The sequence below is a fragment of the Callorhinus ursinus genome, unplaced genomic scaffold, assembly GCF_003265705.2.
Source record: "Callorhinus ursinus isolate GAN/ISIS: 27379988/994484 unplaced genomic scaffold, GSC_fseal_2.0 scaffold10, whole genome shotgun sequence".
NCBI lineage: Eukaryota > Metazoa > Chordata > Mammalia > Carnivora > Otariidae > Callorhinus > Callorhinus ursinus.
Genome location: NW_027397072.1, coordinates 32,366,172 through 32,385,951, shown reverse-complemented (window position 1 = coordinate 32,385,951; position 19,780 = coordinate 32,366,172).

The window sequence follows — 19,780 nt, the reverse complement described above, 5'->3', positions numbered from 1 at the left end:
TATGTTTTGGGATGATTTGTAGCAGTGGATAACTGAAAAGAGTATGTTTCTCAGTTGCATACCACTGAAGTTGAGAAGCATGTTCACAAACAATAATCACACTTGAAGTTAGAGATCTGATGTTCTTTTATATAGAACTATACACTGGAGGAAATCTGAAAATCATTCTTCCCTACTACACATTGGCCTCTTTCTTTGGATTCTATTTATTTTAGTCAAGGCTACTATCCTTCCAAAGAGGACATCATCTCCTCATAAAACATGTATAACTATCCTATGCAGGAAGTCTAAAACACCATAATGAAGAAATGATCCAAACATTGGATTTTACCAAATACATGAGTGCATTCTTGGTGGAAATTTACTTGATCTCTTTACAGTGGCCTAAGAGGAACCTTCCTTCTTTTTGCAAGAAAAAAATATTCATGTCTGTGTTAGATAACTGGATAGGTGCCAGACTATTCGTTTTCTACCTTTTGCCCCAAAAAAGAATCAGTCAGTTTGGGTCCTGGTGGGTGTTTTTAACCAGTGCTCTTCACGTACCCTCCCATACAGCAGACGTCGGCTAGTGATCATCTTCTGTGCTCTTAGGGAAAAGGCTTATCTAATTGCACGAAAAGAGCTTCTCCTCATTCAGAAAGGTCTCTAGCACCTTTGAGTATTCAGAATGACTGGTTTCACTGTCTTTCCACATTTTCCCTCTCTCTGAACCAGAAAGACATCTGACCACAAGTCACATTTTGGCTTTGCCACTTCCAGGTCATGACCTTTGATCATCAGTGTCTTCAACTCTACAGTGAGAATAATAACACTTACCTGAAATGAGAATCCTAACACCTGAGGTTGTTAAAAGTATTACGTGAAAAGATGATGTTAATGTGCTTTGTAATAGAAAGAGCTATGTAATGATTATTTTATTACCCTCTAGAACTTTGGGAATATATTAACTTTTACATTAATATGCGGTCCTTTGAAGGAAATCCATGGAATATTTTTTAGTTTGACTATTTCATTTATTACTTTTTAATTGAAGTATAGTTGACATACAATACTATATTAGTCTTGGGCGTACAACAGAGCGATTCGACATTTATATACAGTTCAAAATGTTCATCACAGTAAGTGTATTACCAGCTGTCACCATAAAAGTCATTATAATATTTTTTTAAGATTTAATTTATTTATTTGACAGAGAGAGAGAGCACAAGCAGGGGGAGTGACAAGCAGAGGAAGAGGGAGAAGCAGGCTCCCTGCAGAGCAGGGGGAGCCTGATGTGGGACTCGATCCCAGGACCCCGGGATCATGACCTGAGCCGAAGGCAGTCGCTTAACCAACTAAGCCACCCAGGCGCCCTCATTATAATATTATTGACTATATTCCCTATGCTGTACTTTTCATCTCCATGACTTTATTTTGTAGCTAGAAATTTGTACTTCTTAATCCCTTTCACCTATTTTGTCCATCCCCCACCAGGCTCCCCTCTGGCAACAATTTAGACTTTTTTTTTTAATACAGTGGTTGCCATGTTTCCTCCCAAAAGAGTGTGAGACCTCATCCTCCTCAATTGCTCGTATCTTCTATGTAATGACTTTTGCATTTCCAACATGAAAAGGCCCTTATCTTCCAACAGACAAAAATGTCAAGTTTTTCTCTTTACATCAGTTGAAGTTATGGATATTATTGAAAATGTTTGCTTATTGTTAGTAAACACTATCAAGTCATTAAGTACTGGGTAGACACAGAAGAAAACAAGCCCTCAAGGGAATATATAGCCACCAAGAAGAAACAGCCTGATGGGGTTGGCCACAAATTAAGACCTCACCAGAAAATTTAGAGAAGACACCAACACCAGCATCATGAGATAATCTGACCATAACTCCAAGAGATTTCCTGAGGGGTTGGAATCATCAGAGATAGAAGAATTGGCTGGGGAGGTACAACTAAATGTTGATGAAAAAGCATTTTAGTTATGGGAATACACGAAACAAATTTAATATTCTGTTTGTCCAGCCTGATTAGCTATTGGAAGGTCAGCTAGAGAAAAAAGCAAGAGACCTATATTAGAGACACGAATCTTGATGTATGCGTTCTGGCAACTGAAATCCTATGAACAATTTGTATTTGTGAGGCAGTGGGGCAGTGCTGTGAGTGAGAAGAAAAGTCAATCCTAATCTTGGAGAAATGCTTGCAGTGAGAGGAAAAAAAAGGAGAGGAACTGTCAGGAGTGCATCTAGGGGAAGGATGGGCATTTGTCACTTGTCCTGCCACCGTCCCCATCTCAAGAGCACCTTTCCACCATTCCTCCCTTCCTCTTTCATAATTATCCTCCTTTCTACTACCTGAAATTTTCAGGTCAGAGAAAATCATACTGTATTTAATCTTACAAATATAAGAACCCCTGTAAAACACCAGCCCTACCTTCTATAAATTAAATTTGAAAATAATCTTAGATTGAATTCAAATAAATCTCTAAAATGTATTTGTTTTAGAGGGACACCTGGCTCGCTCAGTCAGTAGAGCATGCAACTCTTGATCTAAGGGTCATGACTTCAAGTCCCACATTGGGTGTAGAGCTTACTTAAAGAAAAAAATACACACACACATTTGTCTTAGAGACTGACTTCTCTTTACATGCCATACTCTTCATTCTTCCTTTAATGTGATCACATTTAGAAGAAAAATCCCTCACCAAAATTGATTCCATCAAATGTTCCCTCTAAATCACAGGTTCTCAGCCATGAGTTGGCTTCAAGAGATCCATTGGAAGTCCCCTCTTTCATTTCAAAACCCAGATTTTATAATGTAACTCAGGGCTACTGTCGCCCCAAACTCCAGGAAGTTCTGTTGGGTTAACATCTGGACAACTCCTAGTACTTCCAACCAGGACAAAGGACCTCTTCCGTCTTGCCCTGGTACTCCCCAGTTTGCCTGTCCCTGCATCTAGAGCCTTTACACTGGAAATAGAGCAAGACCATGACTAATTCTGCCCAGAGACTGACTGGCCTAGAAGAGATAAAAATCTCTTCCTCATTCTACTTTAAATATTTAACATTTAAAAATGCATCTGGGTTCCAGAGTAATCCCACTGAGAAGATTAGGGAGATAACAGTCCCAGTTCGGATTTTTATGTGAATTTGTTTAAAGGAATAGCTTTCCCAAGAGCTGTTCGTCATCGGTATGCTGAGAAAATGGGCGTGTGGGCTGCCATGGGTGGCACTATTGACTGGCCGGAGGGCAGCGTCAGAGCCCCCGTCTCTCTTCAGGGCTTGGAGTGGAGGCCACCACAGGGGGTAAGAAATGGAGGTGGAAATGGGCCGACAGCAAACTGTGGGCTTCAGCGATGTACTAGTGCCAAGCCCGGCCATCATTTCTTGCAAAGAGCATGCACCAGAGCTGTGCAGGCAAGGAGAGATAGCATGGGGCAGGGTTCTAGAGCCAACCCCACTGCAAACTGCACTGTGCTAAACATGTTCTCTTGTGTCTCTCTGGCCTCTCAGTCAGTAATAAGGAGTAGTCAAGCTCGATGTTTTTAAGGATCCTTCTGGCTATGAGAGTTTGTGAAATGATATAGACAAACAACTGTCATTATTCTCCCGTCCTGTACCGGTGTCCTCCTTCCGTCCTTTTCTCAGGTCTGTTACAGACTGAATAGAGAGGTGAGGACAGAGCAAGAGCTTAGCTAGGGATCATACTCTGTCTGCTTCACAAGGAAGGGACCAGTCCAGTGTCCTCCCACCTTCCCGGTCTACTCTAAGATCTCCTTTCTCCGACCTGCCAGCTCCATGGTGGTGAGTGCAAAATCCTGAGGGTGCAGTTGCTTTGCAAGAGCCCAGCTGTCGATTTTTCAGCAAACCAAAAATATATAAGAGGTACTAGAGGGTTTAAGTTATTCAACACTGGGCGTGGTATTGGTTTTGTTATTGCTGTTGTTTTGTTTTTTTTGCCTTTGTAAGCACTTTAAACTCCTTGTTGCTACAGATTATGGCATACCATAAATAGATAAGCTGGATGCCGCTCTGAAGAGGAAGAATATCATTTTTGCCCAGTAAGTGCACAACATGCCCTTTGATCAATAACATCGACAAGGAAGAATACATATGGCTGAAAGGTAGCCATTAAGTACCAGTGAAGCTGAAACTTCAATTTTCAAATTGCACAATTCCTAAGGATTAAAGTAAATCTTTGGCCGAGATTCCCAAGAAGACTCCATCTAGTTACATTGCTAGATTTTCCAGGACTCTCAGTATATGAAATCCTAGAACACTTTTTACAGTATTTTTATCTCAACTTGTTAACCATTAGACACTGTCTTGCACAGATTTACAAAGTGTTTTTTGTTTGGTTTTTTAATTGTCAGAATTTGGGGGTTTTTTAAGATTTTTTTTTTCGTTCAGTCTACCCCTCAACATGGGACTGGAACTCACAACCTCAAGATCAAGAGTCACGTGCTCTACTGACTGAGCCAGCCAGGCACCCCTTAATTTTCAGAATTTCTAAACCCACAAGGGAGCACTAATGACCAAAGCAGTTGGATATTTTAGGAAATTTGATAGGATCAAAGCAAGAGAGAAGCATTAAGTAATAATAGAAATCTCAAGCCTTGCGTAGTAGCAAGGAAAGAAATATTTTAAATCAATATTCTAAATATAAAGCAGCTATCATACTTGAAATATAAATCATCGATGCATTATGGATGCAAATTATGGCTTTTCCTTTCTTAAAAAAAAGATCTTATTTGAGAGTGTGCAAATGAGCAGGAGGGTGGGTGGGGGAGGGGCAGAGGGACAGGGAGAAGCAGACTCCCCACTGAGCAGGGGGTCGGATGCTGGGCTCCATCCCAGGACCCTGGGATCAGGACCTGAGCCAAAGGCAGACACTTAACTGACTGAGCCACCCAAGTGCCCCATGGCTTTTTCAAATAATCCTTAATTTCACTGACTTATACATGTATCATGTATTACATTATGTATTATCACCTCTTTTCTGATGACCTTTAGATCATCAGACCTACCTCTTGGTAGATTAACTGGTCCAAGGGAACTAAATTACAGTAAGCCCTCCTCAGATGTCAGGCACTGGACTGGATGCTTTATACATACTCTCTCACATACTCTCCCAAACACATGAGTGAATAGGTATTGTTAGCGACGTTTTACAAGTAGGAAATCTCAGGTTCAGGGAGGTAGCCCGGAATTGGCAGAATCAGCTTTAAAATTTTCAGAAAACTTCCACCAAACCTTTCACTTACTTTTGCATTTAAAGGTGGTAAGCACTAGTTATCTGAAGCCAGGTCCTTTGCTTTGCAGCATTTTCAATTTTTGCTAAATCCTTACTTCCAGTTATTTGTCATTTAGTTAGGTCAGTCCTAACTAAAGTAGCCATGCAGAAACATGTGTCCTTAGCTAACTGGCTAGCCCCAAACTGTAACAAGGTGTTGTCCCTTTTGGGTAGATCTTATCACATTTGGAAATGAAGGCATCTGCATATTCCTCCACTGTATATACAAGGCCTGGCTCTAACCCAAGTAATAGGACTGAAATTATCATGAAATGTGAACAGTCATATGAATGCTACACAAAAAGATAGAATTTAAATCAGAGTCCTTTGTGAGAGCACACCAAACGTCTGATTTTACAGATAAGAAAGCCGAGGCCTTGATAAAGTTCAAGAATGTTAAACATAGATTAACTGGGTGGTCAAAACTGTATTTGTTTATTTGGTGTCTCCTCCTTGCCTCATTTGACAATAAATTTGAAGCAGCTTCTATGTATAATAATTATAACATAAAATGGGGAAATAATTTCCAAGAGCAAGAATGATGAAAATGTTCTAAAACAAGATAGTGTGCAAGTGATACACTTGCACAGTAATAATATACTAAAACCATCAGATTGTATACTCTAAAGTGTAAATTTTATGATATAGGAATCATTCCTCAAAAAAACTTTCTTTTTAAAAAGAGTAGGACTGTAATTACTTTTTTTTTAATTTTTAATTTATTTATTAGAGAGAGAGAGAGCCCTACTTGGGGGTAGGGTGGGGGGGTGTGGGCTCGATCCCAGGACTCCAGGATCATGACCTGAGCTGAAATCAAGAGTCAGACGCTTAATCGACTGAGCCCCCCAGGCGCCCCTATATTTACTTTTTAAAATAGGTTAGAGCATAAAACCATGGACTAATGACTTTTTAAATTTTTTATATTTATTTTTTACAGTCTCTCTTCTGAATTCCAGGTCAGAGTACTGCTGGTGAATTGGCCTGCATCACTTTAGCTTAATGAATCGAGAACATTGATCTGTTGCCTCCATTTCTCTGTTATAGACAATTAGCCAGTTTTCAAAGTTTCTCCTAGGGTTTTCAAGGAAGACTCTGGAATATATTTCAAAAGAGAGTACATTTTTCCCATGAGAAATTCTCTAAGTAAACCAGAGGCTATTAACTAAGTGGTCTTGCTGATTTCTATTAAGAAATAGAAAGTTAAATCTAAATCTGTTACCCTTTATATACAGGCATACATTTATGTGTAAGCATGCATTTCAAGCAAAATCCTTTAAGATCAGTACACACAAATTGACCTAGGAATTCTTCTTCAAATTTATCATAGGCCATAAAGAGCTCAGAAAAGGACTTGAAAGCAAAGACATTTATCCTAGGATGATCTTTATTTATATAATGAAAAGGTGGAAACAAATCCAAATGTCCAACAGGAAATTTTAGGGTATAGTGGAATATTGTACAGCCCTTTAAAAATGTTTTTATTTATTTTAAGTCTGTATTATTTTTCTGATTACAGAGATAATAACAATATACACATTATTTTAAAATTTTAAACCTCCAACTATTTTCCCGTAATTCCTCCTCCTAAGAGATAACCGAAACTATGTGTTTGGTGACTATCTTGTATGATCACCCTGTAATACGGCTTTGCAACTTGCTTTGTACACTTTGTAATGAATCTTTATTTTTTTTAAAGATTTTATTTATTTATTTGACAGAGAGAAGCACAGCGAGAGAGGGAACACAAGCAGTGGGGGTGGGAGAGGGTTCAGAAGCAGGCTTCCCGCCGAGCAGGGAGCCCGATGTGAGGCTCCATCCCAGGACCTGGAATCATGACCCGAGCCGAAATGAATCTTTATACTTCAGTTCCTGCACATTTGCCCCACTACTTTGCTTGGTATTTTTTTTTAAACATTGTTTTTAAAAGTATTAAAGACTTAGGGTGATGTTTATGATACAGTGTTATTTTTTTTTTTTAAAAAAAGCGGAATACAAAACATTCCATATGGTATGATCCTAACCTGGGTAGGAGGGGGGAGTGGCAAAGATCATACACACATTTACATAAAAGAATTAAAGAAATACAACACATTATTAGTAATAGTCCTAAGTGGTAAAATTGTAACTTTACTTTCTTCTATATAAAATTTTATATTTTCCAAATTCTATGATAAGCATGTTAAAAATAGCATTGGCTTTTTCTATTCCCAAAAATAATTTAGGTTTCTTATAGGCAATCTGGAAAATGCAGATAAACCCAAATAAGAAAATAGGAAGTCGCTCATGATCCAACAACACGGATAATAACTGTCGCCACTTAGATATATTTTTTAAACAACTTTGTGTGTTGTGTGTTGTGTGTGTGTGTGTGTGTGTGTATACACACACACACACACAGACACATAAATCAATAAATGAGGGAGGGAGGGGGGAGGGACAAAGCTTCCTTACGGACTGATTCCAAATAATCTATGTAAATACTATTCCCTCTGAGGGGTGGAGCCCAGTTTCCCTCCCCTTGAGTGTGGGTTGGACTTGGTGACTCTTCCAAAGAACAGAATATGGAAAGGGACAAAACAGTGACTCAAGAGTGGAAAAACCCACAGACCCCACCTGTCCATGTGATCCAAGTTAGCATCACCAGTGATCAGCCATGTTGGTGGGCCTGTCCCCCCAATCTGGGATGAAGAGAAGGGTACTTCACCTCTGTTATTCTTCCTACAACCCATAATCCCAGTGTAATTATGAGAAAAAAAACATCAGATGAACTGAATCTGAGTCTATGAAATACCTGACCAATACTCTACAAAACTGTCAAGGTTGTGAAAGACAAAGGCTAGGAAACCGTCACAGAGCAAAGGAGACATGACTCTGTGCAACGTGGGATCCCGGACTGGATACTAAAACAGCAAAAAGACATTGGTAGAGAAGCTAGTGAAACCCAAATAAAATCTGGGATTCAGTGAATGGTAATGAACCAATAATACCGGTTTCTGGGCTTTCATGAGTGTGCAATGGTCAGGCGAGATGTTAACATTAGGGGAAACCGGGTCAGGGTATACAGGAACTGTAAGTCGTATCTGCAACCTTTCCATAAATCTAGAATCCTTCCAAAATAAAAAGTTGTGTTGTTGTTTAAAGCATACTTGTTTCAATATGAACAGCCCTCGTGGAGGCAGAGATAAGGTTCCAGCTGTGACAAGCTTCTCACACCATCAGGGTCTGGACCTGTCTCCTCCCTTCTTGTCCTTGCTTCCCAGGGAGGGTCCCGCAGCCAGCCAGAGTGGGGCTGGAAAAGGGAAAACTCAGACTGGGCAGGGCAGGCAGATCTCGAGGGCCTGATCCAGGACACCAACCTGTTTTTCTATTAGTGTTGATTTGATAGTTTCTACAAGACTGAAAGGCCTCTAGTCACTCATGGATTAGTCCCTTCCTCTGATCTATTCCTAACTCGATTATTAGTGAGGAAAGGAGGTGGGAGTGAAGTCCACTCCCGGATTGACTAGCAGCAGGGAAGTCTGGGGTTGGATGCTTCTACTGGGGTGCTGCCTGGCATCACAAGCATCCCTGGAAAAGAAAAGTGTGTTAGGATCACCAGGTCTTTCCAAACTGGGCCCTGCAGAATGGCTTCCAGAAGAAGGGTGGAGAGAGGAAGGGTCATTCTGCCGTTGGTGGGGCAGGGACCAGAGACCATACCACAGACAATCACATGTACATCATGGAGTGGACTTCAAGAAGCAAACTCTTCAGGCACTCAGAGAAATCTGGAAATTTGCCTTGAAGGAGATGGGAATGCCAGGTATGTGCATCGACACCAGCCTCTGCAGACTATCTGGGTCAAAGGAATAAGAATGTGCTAAACCATATCCACGTGTTGGTTGTCTAGGAAACATGAGGATGAAGATTCACCAAACTCTACATGTTGGTTACCTACGTACCTGTCACCAATTTCAGAAATCTATAGACAATGTGGATGAGAACTAACCACTGATTGTCAAAGTCATAAAACCACAAAAGAGAGAGAGAGAGAGAGAGAGAGATCACCAAGTACCCGGAGAATAATATAACCCTGTTCCTTATCTTTAGCTGGACTATCTCTGTGGTATTTCTTTAGATTATGAACTGGGGCTGTTTCCCTGGTTACAGAGGCCAACTCACTAGGACAAAGGGCACAATGGTTGAGTCAGTTCAGGAATTTGTAATGGCAATTGCCAGGCTTTCATGTGAATACGTATATATGTGTCCTAAGCATTTGGAAGAGACTATCTGTCGACTTGCAGACTACTATAGCACTCAACCGCTTTGTAATCTGCTGTTTCATTTATTTTTTCACTGAGTAAATCATGAACATCTATGCATGTTATTTAATGTTCTTCTATAAATCTCTTACAGATGTGATCTTCTCAAAACAGCTTAGGAAAATTAAGGGACACGTATCAAAGGAATACTCTACAGTTGTTTAAAAGAATGAGGTCACTATCCACATGCTTATACTGAATAATCTCTAAGAAGAATTAAGTGTAAAAAGCCAAGAGCAGAGCAGTATGCTACCATTATAAAATACATATATGCATATGTAATTTAATATATAATCTAGTTACACATGTATACATATACGAGGAAGAATGTCTCTGGAAAGATTGAAAGGAAAATTGGAACAGTTGCCTTCAAGGAAGAAACTCAGTGGCTGGAGCATAAGAGTAAAAAAACGGTTTATTTTTATATCTTTAAAATTTTGTAAGGCACAAAGTATTTACTTCAAAGGGATAATTTTTAAAAATTACAACATCATAGTTAATGCCTGCCTAGCATGTACTGTTTCCAATTATCACTATTACATATGACACTTCATGCCATATCTTAGTAGCTAAATCTTTGCCTATATTGATGCTAATTTTCTCCAAATATTTTTCTGCAAATGAAATTGCTGATTCAGAAGGTGGGAATATTTTTAGGATTTTTATGTTTTGCTAAATTCTCCAGAAACAAATTAATCTACATATTTCTCAGCGCCATCATTTATTTCCCTATACCCTCAGTAACAGGAAAGAGGTTTTTTTTCTTTTCACTTTGGTAGGTTAAAATATAATGCCGGGGCACCTGGGTTGCTCAGTCAGTTGGGCATTGGACTCTTGGTTTTGGCTCAGGTCATGATCTCAAGGTCATGAGATCGAGCCTTGTGTCAGGCTCTGTGCTCAGCGGAGAGTCTGCTTGAGATTCTCTCTCCCTCTACCTCTGCCCCTTTCTCTCTCTAAAATAAATAAATCTTAAAAAAAGAAAAACCTATAATGCCATATATAGGTTATATATTTTATTTCATGAGAAGCACATGGATGGTATGCTTTCCAAGTTCTTGTGTATATGAGTATGTCTTCATAATTTTATCAGTTATGAATTTTAAAGTCAGAATGCTTTGAAGGCAGGGCTCCATTGTACCTTCTAAAGGTAATGATCCTAAGATTGCTGATTGGCATTGCTAATCTTAAGCCTGATGTTGTCTGACTTGGACCCTTTGTAACTTACCAGATTTCTTTTCTCCCCTTTGGAAGCCTCTAGAATTTGGGCTTCATATTGTTTGCTTTCACTAGATTATGCTGTGTAACTTCAAAATCTTAGCGGCTTACAACAAATATTTATTTCCTGCTCATGTTACAGGGCCGTGGTTGTGGTTTGGCTGCAGCAGCTCAGTGGCAGTCTGTGGTTTGAGAACATGTTCACATGTCTTCTCACTTAGGGACCCAGGCTAAAGCAGCAGGTGCTCTATGGGGTATGCCCTTCTCATGGCAGAGGGCACAGGAATGAAAGGCCTGGTGGAAACTCGCAATGCCTCTAGAATCTTCTGTTCAGGAGCAGTGCAGGTCACATCTGCTTGAAGTCTGATGCCCAAGGCGAATCACTGGACCAGCGCCAAGTCCACCTGCAGGGAAGGGACTGAATAAGCCTTCTCCGCGTTCTGATTTTTTTCCCTAGGAAGCGTCCAACCATGAATTCAGCCCTGAATTTTTATAAAAATTCTACTCATACAAAGTAATTTGTGGATAGCAGTCTTTCCTAAGGATTGGAAGAAAATGAGAAGAGGGAGGTGGGGTATTTCTAGCGGCTCCCGAAAACCCCGAATTTGAACTCTGACATTCATGGGGATAAAAGTCCTTTTAGTGCCCTACCGCAGAGGCCCTTTCACTCCCACCTCACCCCACATGGCAACCAAACATCCTGCTGCCTTCTCCCTCCTCTCCGTCCTTCCCTCTCTCCTCCCTTCCCCACGCTCTCCTCAGTTCTTGGAATTTGGGGATTAATATTTTGGAACTTGAGCAGGAAGTGGGTGACCTGACAGAAAAAGATTACACCTGCCTGTTTCAGTTATCTTTTGCTGATACCAAACCACCCCAAAACTTTGAGGCCGAACACAACAGCCATTTTATTATCTCTCACACTTGTGTGGGTCAGCTGGGGCTCGGCGGGATGATTATTTCTGCTGGCCCCGTTCGGGGATCTTGTGCTGCCGCCGTCAGATAGCGATGAGGCCAAAACAGCCAAGATGGTCTCCCTCACGCACCTGCTTAGAAGGGGGGCTGAGGTGGGGCGCTGGGCGGCCGGGCCTCTCTCTGTGTGTCCCCTGGTAATTTGACGGCCTTTCTCTCTCCGTGTGACCGCTCCCAGCAGGGTAGCAGGACTTAGATGTTTGCTCGGGGCTCCAAAATAGGCAAAAGCAGAGGCTGCTGGCCGTTCTTAAAGCCTAGACCCGGAATGGACAGGGTGTCACCTCTGCCACTTCTATTCGTTCAAGTGAGTCCCGGGTCAGCCAGATTCGGCGTGGCAGGGGTTACCCAGGAGCAGGAAAAAGAAGAGGCATGCTGCCTGGAGGCCCATCTTTGGAGAGAGATACCGCAGTGCTTCACACAGCAGTTAATAGCATGCGTCCCTTTGTTAAGTGTGCTTATAAAATAGTAATAAAAGCTAATACTCTCTGGCATTGACGTGCTGATATTAAACTAGGTATTTATTACTTTGTTTTTTGATTGCTGATTGCAGATTTTGATCACTTTGACTCCTGGTTTCCACCTTCCTCTCCCTCCTAATAGATACAGCATTATTTAGTGCCTCTGTTGGTTCCCTTTATGCCTTTAATACACTTACACCTTTTAAAGTCAATCAGCTATACCCAGTTCATCAGGTGGGAGACACCATGACACCATCACCTCTCCCGCTCCTCCCTAACTTCTGTCCCCTGTCGTTTATGTCTTCCGGGTTGATAACATCCACAGTGTTCCGAAAGTAGACTTGTTCTCCATGCTTCTCTACAGACTGATTCTAAAAGCTCAAAAACCCCAGGCAGTCCTTTGTGGACCACTGTGAGAACGTGGATTTGACTTTGAAAGACATAAGGAGCCCTTCAAATCCTCTTCAGCAGCTGTCTTTGGCCCTGACTCAAAAGGGCCACCAGCAATCAATGTTTTCTTTAAAGGAAAGAAAGGAGGGGGAAGGAAAAGAGCGGGACGGGCAGGGGCAGCGTGTGGCCATGTTCATCCACCGCACCTAAGGCAGAGAGGGTAGAAGCTAAAGGTGGGTGACCTTAGCAGGAGTACTCTGGTGACAGCTGAGTGCCATTCGCTGCACATCTAAGTAGAACAGTGTGATTACAATTCCTTTTTTCCAAAGTGTTGCATGTAAAAAAAAAAAAAACTTTTACGCTCACGTGATTGTGCCCTTTGTGCGTGGGAAACTGCTATTCCCACTGTGGACCATCCTTCGCGCGTAAAAGCCCGAAGCGCTCTAGCGGCAGGTGGAGCCCCGGACGGTGAAGCCGACCAGCCATAAGGCGGGCGAGTGGGGCTGGGGTGGACCCCGGAGATTTCTCTGCTAAGCAGCTCCCTCGGAGTGATTTCTTTCCCTTGTACCCAGATTTTCCGTGCTGCCTCATTGCAGATTATGGCCCGGTACGGAGGTAGAGGGAGAAGTTAGAGCCTTCCTATAGACGGGACGCAGCAGCCAGCAGAACAGTCAGGGCCTAACGGCTAAAGGCTGATAGTGCAGTGAAACACTACACATCTGTGAATAGGAGCCCCCCACATTCGGTGATTCAAACTACAGAGAAGTCGCCTCGTCTGTCACATAACAAGGTCGAGCTCGGCCGCCGCGGGCACGTGCGCTCCTCACAGACGCTCAGGGGCCCGCCCACGGTGACCCGGGCGCCGCCACCCCTGACACGCAGCTTCCAAGGTCGCTTTAGTCACCCGCATTCAAGCCAAAGGGCAGGGAGAAGAGGGAAAGTCGAGGGCCGGGAACTTCCCGGTGCACAAGGCAGATGGAACTTTCCTCCGTCACTCTTCCTCACTTTCCCCTGGTTAGAGTTTAGTCAGCATTCCTGCGACGAATTCGTCTGTGCTGGCTGCTGCATCCCCTTCTCGCTCCTGAGGGACAGCCAGCTTTCTCTGCGGCTGTGGCCGCGGCAGAGACCACGTGACGCCGGCGGGGCGGTGAGCAGAGCGCGGAGCCGCTCCGAGGCCACTGTGGCCGCCTGAGGACTTGGCCCAGCGCGGAAAACGACACGAGCAACGTTCAGGGACTCGCCCGAGGCGGCAGCCTTTGGACTCTGCGAAAAGAGCAGGGGAACACTTGAAAGGGCATGAATTTCAAGCAATAAAGTTGCTGGGGATTTATCATCCCAATTGGATTTTTTTTTCCCCTTTGCTTTTATGGAGAGGCAGTGTGGTAAAGTGGAAGGAACAAGGGGCTGGAAGTAGGAGACCTGGGTTTAAATCTTAGTTCTACCTGTTCCTTAGTAACTTTGAAATTAGAAGTCTCTCATTTGGGGGGCGGGGGGAGGGTGTTGTGGAGCACCTGGCTGGCTTTGTCGGTAAAGCATGTGACTCTTGATCTCGGGGTCATGAGTTTAAACCCCACCTTGGGTGTAGAGATTACTTAAAAAACAAAAAACAAAAACAAAAACAAACCAAAATCTTTAAAAAAAAAAGATCTCTCGTTTTTAGTTTCCTCATCTGCAAACTGACAAGACCCTCCTTAGCTAGCAAGATTGAGTCAAATAAAACAGGATTTTAAAGACCTCTGTAAACTATAAAAGCTTATGCAGATAAAAAAAAATTGCTCATGCGGCACCTGGGTGGCTCAGTCGCTAAGCGTCTGCCTTCGGCTCAGGTCATGATCCCAGGGTCCTGGGATCCAGCACCGCATCGGGCTCCCTGCTCGGCGGGAAGCCTGCTTCTCCCTCTCCCACTCCCCCTGCTCGTGTTCCCTCTCTCGCTGTGTCTCTCTCTCTCTGTGTCAAATAAATAAATAAAACCTTAAAAAAAAAAAAAAAGAACCTACAGACATTTGACTTTCTCTCTTTACCTCAGGGAAACCCCATTCTCAGCAAAGGAGCTGAGGCACCCAATTTCTTTGAGGTGTAAATGATTGGTAAAGCATAACATTTTACTTCTTTTTTCATGTTTAAGATGAGACAACATTTTAAGCCAAAGGCTCTGTGAAATTTCAGGCACCAGTCAGCTGAGTGCTTAACGGCCCGTTTCCCAAAAGTCTCACGTTAAAACAAACAAACAAGCAAACAAAAAACACCAAAAAAATCTCCCCAAAATCCTTGTTATAAACTTGTATCTTTGCCAGTTTGTTCAATGAAATATGGTATCTTCTGGTTTTAATTTGCATTCAATATAAGCTTTTCATATGTGTTTTTGCCACTTGTATGTTTTCTTTTGAATATTGCTTATTCGTGTCCTTCAGCAGCCCAGTAGAAAGATCACTAGGCAGGGAGTCAAGAGACTTGGGATTCAGCCCCAGCCCACACACCTCAGGCCTGGGCTTCTTCATCTACAAAATGAGGGTGAGTGGTCCAGGTGAACATGATCTTCTCTATGAGCTTTAAAATGCACCACTGGCCACATAATGACCAGGTTTCTATAATTTTTGCTTAAAAATAACCATCACATAGACAAAAGTAGAACCAGGAGCCAAAATCTTTTACTGCCCTTCCAGGCTTAATAAACAAGAATGATTCATATGCAGCCTGCATTTGCATCAACCAAGCCAATTTGTATCATCTACAGGCCTAAACCTCTTCTGACTAATTTTGAGGTGAATTCTCATCTGAGGCCTCTATTTACCTCAGTTATGTTTACAGAAATTAGTTTAATAATTGCCCTTCTTAGACACTAAGAAGGCCTCAAGTGTGAGAATAAGGCTACATTAGATTATATCTGAGTTGTTTAAATACTATATACAATCTTAAGCAGGCACTTGAATGTGGTTTGAGTGATGAATTCTTAGAACAAAACAAGTACCTGCTACTCATCTGATAAAATGCAGACACATCGGTAGAACTGGTGGCTACAATACCACAATTCTGGTTGAAAATATAATTACCTAGAATCCTGTTTTGGAGACGGTAGATAGGAACTGCCACACCCACATTCAGATTCCCGTAGCATAGATACTACCTAGCAAAGATATAGATAAGGGATTCTAGATGCAAAGGTGCAAAATCTTTAGACTATTACCAATAAACCTACACAGAACTAGGCATACACTATTTTTTTTTAAGATTTTATTTATTTATTTGACAGAGACACAGTGAGAGAGGGAACACAAGCAGGGGGAGTGGGAGAGGGAGAAGCAGGCTCCCAAGGAGCAGGGAGCCCAATGCGGGGCTCGATCCCAGGACTCTGGGATCATGACCTGAGCCGAAGGCAGACACTTAAGGACTGAGCCACCCAGGCGCCCCTAAGCATATACTATTCTTCCTGATTTTTGTTCTTTGTTTTGAAAGATGGTTGGAAAAATATATTACACTTGCCTTTTTGCAACAGCCTGGTCCAGAATGAAACAAAGTTAGAAAAGACATTGAAAATAAGGAAGTTAAATTATAGTTGAAGCTACACTGTCCAGAGCTGTGCTGGCCAAGACCGGAGCCATCACCTGACCCTTGAGTTATGGCTGGCTCTAACTGAAATATGTTTAAGTGTAAAATACTGGATTTGAGGGGCGCCTGGGTGGCTCAGTCAGTCAAGCGTCAGCCTTTGGCTCCGGTCATGATCCTGGGGTCCTGGGATCAAGTCGGGCTCCCTGCTCAGTGGGGAGCCTGCTTTTCCCTCTCCCTCCACCTGCAGCTCCCCCTGCTTGTGCTCTCTCTCTCTCTGTCAAATAAATAAATAAAACCTTTAAAAAAAATACACACTGGATTTGAAAGGCAGTATGAAAACAGAGAATGCGAAATATCTCATTATTAATTTTCTATCAATTGCATGTTAAAATAATTTTTTTGATATATTGGGTTAAAAAAGGTTTTAAGCATGTACTTCTAATATATCTATATTTTCTAACTTGTAAATCATACACATATACACACGGAGCTAAATGATGTGCTTTAGAAAATACTTATTTTAGTTATTACTGATACAAAAATTTTGCTCTTACTAAAAATATCATTACTAGCATAGCAATATAATTAGTAAGAGCAATATAATTGAATATGTCATGATTGTAATGTTTGGTTTAGTACTTTTCAATGAAGCAAAGTTCTGGTTCTATGTTCAGCTTTTTTCTTTTTTTTCCCAATACATTCTTTTAATGTCTGTCAAAGCTAAAAAAAAAAAATACTTAAAAACAATATATATCATGTATTCTTAGTTTCCTAAATCATAATACTCATTTTTAATCCTTATCTAACAATTATGTTAATGTTTTGTTGAAATCTGGTTAGGAAAGTTTTCCATTTTCCCTAAAGTGAATTGGTTATTCTTACAGATTAATTGGAAGTTGTCAAATTCTTATTTTAAACGAGTGTATTTGAAACCTATTGAAACTCTTTTGTAAGATTTTTAAACATGTTAGAAAATTCTGTTTTTAAGTTTTTCATGTGTGCACATAATGTAGGTTTTTTAAAGTTACGATTATATTGTTTGAGGTTTTAAAAAAATCACATAATGATGGAATCCTTTCCAAGTATACTTTTTCAAAATAAATTCTTCAAAGTATAAATTTCTTCCAAAAAGCAGTTACTGTATTATCTATTTCTAAAATGTCACCTGTGTCTTGAAAAGTTGGTCTGGTTTGTTTTTCCCAAAAAATATCTAGTAGCAAGCTTAAGAAATGACTGAAAGCCTCTTGTCAACACTTGAAAGACAAGATCAACACTTGTCTTTTTGTAAAAGAAAGATAGGTAACTCTTCACCAAGGTTGACAATTATTTTAAGGACTCTGCCTATAGATAATCAGGAAACCTTTGTCTTCTGGTTATCTCCTGAAATTGGTCAGACAGGTTCTTGGTTGAAAAGAGTAGAATCTACTCCAGCTAGTTTGAGCAGAAAGAGATATAGTCAACTAAAAAGAATAGTCAGAAGGGCTGAAGAAACAGTTCCTTGAGTGAACTCCTAAAGGTCCAACCCAGAACTGGCTCACCACGGGATTGCACCTGTCCCTGCTGGCTCCACGACAATATGCCAGCTTTTGGCACAGAAAAATGATGCCTCACACCCTGCCTCTTCATCTGTGTAATTCAGTTCCAAATCAAAGTCTAACTCGTGAGCCTTACACATGGAACTTAAATCAAAAGTCTGCACCTTAGGGGCGCCTCGGTGGCTCAGCTGGTTGAGCAAACGGCTCTTGGTTTTCAGTTCGGGTCATGATCTCAGGGTCCTGGAATCAAGCCCCGCGTCGGGCTCTGCACTCACTGGGGAGTCTGCTGGAGGATTTCTCTCTCTCTCCCTCTGCCCCTCCCCTCCTAAAATAAATAAATAAATCTAAAAAAAAAAAAAAGTCTGCACTTTAGCTCAGAAAAAGGTTGAAAAATATAGCTTTTCACATTTTATATTGAGAAGTGAGATTTACGTTTTGGGGAATTGTCAAAATGTGAAGAGAGAGTTCTAAAGACTTTGGGATGCCTGGCTGGCTCGGTTGGTAGAGCATCTGACTCTTGATCTCAGGGTTGTGAGTTCAAGCCCCCCGTTGGATGTAGAGATTACTTAAAAATAAAATCTTAAGGGGCGCCTGGGTGGCTTAGTCAGTTCAGTGTCCAACTCTTGGTTTTAGCTCAGGTCAAGATCTCACCTAGCCCCACATTAAGCTCCGTGCTCAGTGGGGAGTCAGCTTGAAGATTCTCTCCCTCTGCCCCTCCCTCCTTCAAATAAATAAATAATAAAATCTTTAAAAACATAAAAGAAAGACTTTGGGTAGTCCCAAAGGAAAAGATGTTCCCCATACTCCCTAACTCATTACAAAATGTTATAAATACTCCACTAAATCCACTTAAGAAGGCTTACCGGGGCGCCTGGGTGGCCGAGTCCCATCAAAGTCCAGCTCTTGGTTGTGGCTCAGGTCATGATCTCAGGGTGGTGGGATTGAGCCCCATGTTGGTTTCTGTGCTCATCAGGGAGTCTGCTTGGGATTCTCTCTCTCTCTCCCTCTTCCCCCACCACCCCCCGGCCGCTGCTTGTGTGCATGTGTGTATGTGTGCCCATATGTATGCGCTCGCTTGAGCATGGGTGCCTGTGCGCGCATGCACTCTCTCACTCCCTCAAATAAATGAATAAATCCAAAAAAAAAAAAAGAAGTCTTATCAAGTCTACAGTATTCCACAAATACTCTAAAATGCTAAAACTCGAAGAGTGAATGGAAGCCTCACTGTCAAACTATCCATGTCATGGAACCCCTTTCTCTTAGATGTGGCTGAGTGAGGGTACCAGTGTTGGCTTCCATGTTAAATAGCAGAATGCTCCGTTTCTTTCTTATCTTCCAGACCAAAATAAATAAATAAATACATAACGAAAGGAAGTTCAGATATGTTCCCTCCATGTGATCTTATAGACCCCCTGAGTGCATGTTTCTGCCTTTGGAGAGGTCTGCTCCAGACCAGCAAGTTTCAAAGACCAGTTGGTTTTTCTGGGCCACAGCCAAAATGAGAAAAGTGTGGACAAAAAAATAAGTTTTTCCTGGGCAACCCCTCGGGTCCCCTCCGTCCTTGGGAGCTTTGTACTATCACTGTGCTATTGCTCAATAAACCTTGCTTTACTGGCCACCAAAAACAAAACAAAACTAAGCAAAAAAAAACAAAAAACGTTTTTCCCAAAGCCAAATTAATGCAAAAGTCTCTCCTTTATTTGGGGATTATTCTTCCTTCTTTTTTTAACTAAAATGTCTTTTCATTTATAAAATGATGGCCATAGGACATGGTAGTATTAATTAAGTCCTTTCTTGGCAACAACAACTACAAAAAAAAATAAGTCAATTCCTCTAAAATATTTTCAAATTGAATTACTCTGTAAGGATAAAAAATCTGAAGTTTATTGTCCTAGATTATATAGTATTTCAAATCGTTCCTGCAAAAAGATTGGAGAAATGTGGGGAAAAGTTCAGAAAGCTACATAGTAAATATAAGTGTAGGAAGATACTCAACATCATGTCATTAGAGAAATGCAAATGAAAACCACAATGAGATGTCATTTGACACCCCTCAAAATAGCTATTATTTGAAAAAATAAAGGATCATGAC